Genomic DNA, 4,447 nt, shown 5'->3' on the forward strand with positions numbered 1-4,447 from the left:
AAGCCTAAGAGCTTACATCTCCAGATCCATCACAAATACAGAAAAGAGGAACAACATCCCAAATCACAGTAACATTGACCTTGCATCTCCAAATCCAAGAACAATGGAGCAGCAAAATGCAACCAGTTTGCAGTTTGCACAGCAAAATCATTACAAAATAAGAAGGTAGGTTCTAGCAGTATATCACATTCACACAGCTTCCATGTATGAAGTAGAGACGACGGCTGATCTTGGACAAACAACTTACCCTTGAGTTGATCTTGCTTGCAACTGACTTAGCAAAAAGTCTAGTTTTGCATCCATCTCAGCTTGCTTCTTCCTATTCTTCTCATCTCTCTTCCTGTGCTCCTCGTCTTGCCTGATCCTTGCTTCTTTGGACTCCTTCAACTGCTTGGTCAAGGTGTCAACAAGAGCCCGAAGCTCGACATTGCCCCTCTTTGCCAATTCTGCTTGACAGTTGCTATCGCTAGATCTCGCATGGACATGCTGGATCCCCACATGCTGAAGAAACCTTGGCTTCTTAGTGTGGTTAGCAAGCACTTCAGCTACAGCCTTGGTCGGAGAGTTTGATTCTTGTCCATCTTCTGTAGGCTGAGAGGCCTTGTTTTCCATCTCGGTCTAGCAATGCAAGCAACAAACATGGTTATAAGACGGCTTAATCACAAGTAGAGAAGACAACATCAGCAAGCTTACATGCAACGTCTTTGTAAGGAAAGCTATCATGCATCCTTTACAACTAGACACTTGTGATAACAGTCAGATTAATCTTTTTTCTGTGCGGAGGTGATTCAAATTATTCATATATACTATCATCTACAACAAAGTGGACTATTTCCTGAATTAACTAGAAGTGACTAATATTCAAATCAAATTATTTCTGGAAGTCAATCAATAAAATATATATATACACACTAAAAATATAAGACACCGGGGATGGCCAAAACTACAATATATAAAGCCAAATAATAGATTAATAAAAAATTCTGTAATTTTAGGTGGCTGATAGGTCACATGTCAAAGTGATTATGCGCTTTTATTAAAGTCATTTCATCTAGCCATATACTAAATCAAAACTGATGTTTTTCAGTCGCATCAAAACTTATCAGTTGTATGAAAATAAAAAGGGTACAATCATATAGGACAGGCTATTACAAGATAGTTAAGTGAACTTGTTAACATTTTCAATTAAGATACACTGACATTTGATTATCAATTTTCAATCTGGTGGAGTAACTCAAACAATATTAGTTCTAGTACGCAAAAAGGTAAAAATTGATGGTTGGTAGTCTTTTGAAGCTGACTTACAATTGCAGCTTGGACAACATCGGTGTAGCTTTTCTTTTTCTTGCTGTAATGGCACTCCTTGAACAAATCCAATGCAGTGGGTTCTTTATCTTTGTATTTGTCTCCCTGGAAACAACAAATATGAAGGCAAGGGAGCATCATACAAAGTTACTACATGGATGCAAGAGTTTACATTAACCTATGGTCAAGAATATTTCTCATGACAATGCACATCCAGAGCCACATGTTTGACTTACCAGATTATCACAGTGCACAGGGTAGCTGCGCGAGCCAGTGGTTTGGTGAAACTTAACTTGATCTCGATTACACCAAATACATCAAGAAACATACCATCTTTTTGGGATCCTTCCAGCTTTCCACTAGCTCATTCCACTGCTCATCGGTCATCGAGGGCACAGGAGACGTTCTCGTCACCAAATGGAGTGGGTGAGGGTCAAAATAATCTTTCTTGATCCTGTATCGTTGTTGGCGAGTCGCATGTTTCAGCATTTCAGTACAAGCCTTCCTAACTGGCACAACATCAACATCCATCTGAAACTTGTTCTAGTCCGATGAAAAAACATGTGTAAGTATCATGATTGCACAAAATTGAAAAAATAGCACAAAATTGACAGTTTGATAGCCATTTGAGGGAGGAAGGCCTGGACTTTGTACTTACACCAAGTTTTCCTACAAAGTTCCTGAAGATCCCATCTCGGACATGTCCATCTGGGTCCTTGTAATCCTTCCAGCGCTTAAACACGGGCATATGGTGTCTAACTGTGACGTTGCATTCAGTTGCGAACTTTGCAGCAAGAAGAGGTGCCTCCGGCCTTAACTTCCCTTCTGGAATGACAAGCGGCAGTTTGCCCTGCCGGCGTCGAGTGATCCTTTCCAGACCTTTTCCCACCTTTCCCTTGGCTCCTCATAGGATTGTGGACCTGAAAAGAAGGTAAAATCAAGAACGGATACAATTAAACCGCAATTACACGTATAGAAGTGTACTAATAAATGGAGGAAATCGTTTCAAAATGTGTAACTATAACAACAGGAAGTAAGCTCACAAAAAAAGTCAAGACAATATACTAGTAACCATATGGCAACAACAACTAAATGGAATATTGCATTATCTATCATGTTGGTGTGTTTCTGACTGTTACAAATGCACAGGTTAACTGGAACGGAAGACAAGGTTCGAGCAGATTTCAAGAAGGCACAGGTTAACTAAATTGTCCTTATTTAAATACTGTGATATTAAGAAATGAGCAATGGAGTTGTCCTTGAGAATATCATCATCCCGCAACACTGGAATGACTCATAAAAAATCATGCACACATATGGTATAAATTAAGACAGGAAGATGCATAGAACAATAGATTGAACAAGAAGTTTAACTCTAATAGATGCTAGAAAGATTCAGGTTATAACAAGCCTTCAGAGTTATTTTTAGGTTGGGTTTGCTGATTTGGCTGGGCACTACCACCAGTTTCGTTGGCCATCTCATTTTCGTCATCACGATGGGCAATGAGATCAGCTCCATTGGCAATCCAGTTGTCATCATCACAATGTCCAGGATCATCACCTTTTTTGAAAAAAGCATCTAGTGAGAGTATGTTCATCATGGAGCTAATAGCCTAGGCTACTAATTCAAAAGAAAAAATCATGAACATGATATGATAATAATAGTAAGGAACTTTCCTTCAACACCATGGTCATCAAAGTTGGGAACAGTTTCTTCAGCTTGGCGGACACAAGCCATGGAAGCAGTTGGCTTATGGATGACACTTGGTGTCTGCTGTTTAGGATCAAACATTTCCTCACTTTGAATATCTCCATCAGCATCTTGTGATAGAGCTTGCTTCGACCTTGTGACTCGTGGATTAGTTGGGAGGTCCGCATGAACTCTCTTAGGAGGTCGAGGCTTGACTCCACCAGGGGGCATGGCAGCAGATCTTTTCTTACTAGTTTTCTGACTAGTCTTCTTACAGTCCTGACAGATATGAAAACATGGTTTAATCAACAAACAGTAACAAAATTATGCTGCAATGGCAAACAAGCAACATATCTAAGCAATGAATGACTAGATTGAGGAAATTAGCACCTTAGAGTTTGAGCTAGCAGCAGGTGTGGACCGCAGTGCTTCTGTTTCATCTACTAAACTATCATCGGATGACTCTCCTTCACTGGTATTGTCCTCGTTAGGATGGTACTCAGCTTCAGAATCATCACTACTATGCTTGGGTTTACTTTTTTCAGGTGAAATGACAGTTTTGGCTGCAAACAATGTCGATAGTGCAGGAATTCCGAGTGCTTGCAGCCTTGAATTGTTCCTTATGCATGTTCTGATGCGCGACTCCTCCAAAGGATGCAGCGGTGGTTCTAAGATGAGTGAACACATGAGCACGAATTACTATGTGTATAATCTGTAGTTAATAACAAAATACTATTTTGTGATCAAGTTTGTAACAATATGTGACCCAAATCTACACTTGACAGCACAAGACCCTTTTTTCATAGGTATGGCAAGAACTCTAATGGACCAGAAACACTAGCAACTTAAATCAAACACAAGAAAACAGCTTTTACCACACACCCAATAGACATACATATGCATGAATAGCAAATAGGCAGGCGTGGGGTGGGTTAAGAAGATTATACCTGCTGTCTTGGGTCCTCGGTGTTTCTTCGCTGCAGTCTTCTTCCCCATCAGTGTGGTGCAGAGGTCCTTGAAGCGGCGCAGTATGGTCACAGCGACGGCTTGTTCTAGGGTTTGGTGGAGCGGAGAGGAGGGGGAGGGGGTTCTGGACCGGCAGTTGAGGTGGGGTAGCGACCGGCGGTGGAGGCAGAAGAGCAAGGGGAGTCGTGCTTGGGAGTGGCGCGGTGTGGTGGCGGTGGCGGCGGCTGCTTACACTAGGGTTTGGTGGAGGCGGATGGTGGGGGAGAGGGGGTCTTGACCGGCAGTGGAAGAGCAAGGGGAGGGAGGGGATCCGTGCTCTACGGTGGAGGTGGACGAGGAACGGAAGATGGGCTCGGCGGTGGAGGAGGTGAAGCTGTGGCCGGCGGCGGAAGAGGAAGGGGAATAGGATGGAGGGGATTTGGCGATACGGGGGGAGGGAGGGATTTTGGCTGGTCGTGCGGTGGGGGTTAGGCATTTGTGTGTGTC

General features: G+C 42.6%; 1 pseudogene; it reads right to left on the minus strand.

Moving 5' to 3' along the window:
• Window positions 1-243: 243 nt before the first annotated feature.
• LOC123084004 (uncharacterized) lies at window positions 244-3,991 on the minus strand (annotated as a pseudogene).
• Window positions 3,992-4,447: the final 456 nt, after the last annotated feature.

Source organism: Triticum aestivum, chromosome 4A (genome assembly GCF_018294505.1).
Source record: "Triticum aestivum cultivar Chinese Spring chromosome 4A, IWGSC CS RefSeq v2.1, whole genome shotgun sequence".
Classification (NCBI taxonomy): Eukaryota; Viridiplantae; Streptophyta; class Magnoliopsida; order Poales; family Poaceae; genus Triticum; species Triticum aestivum.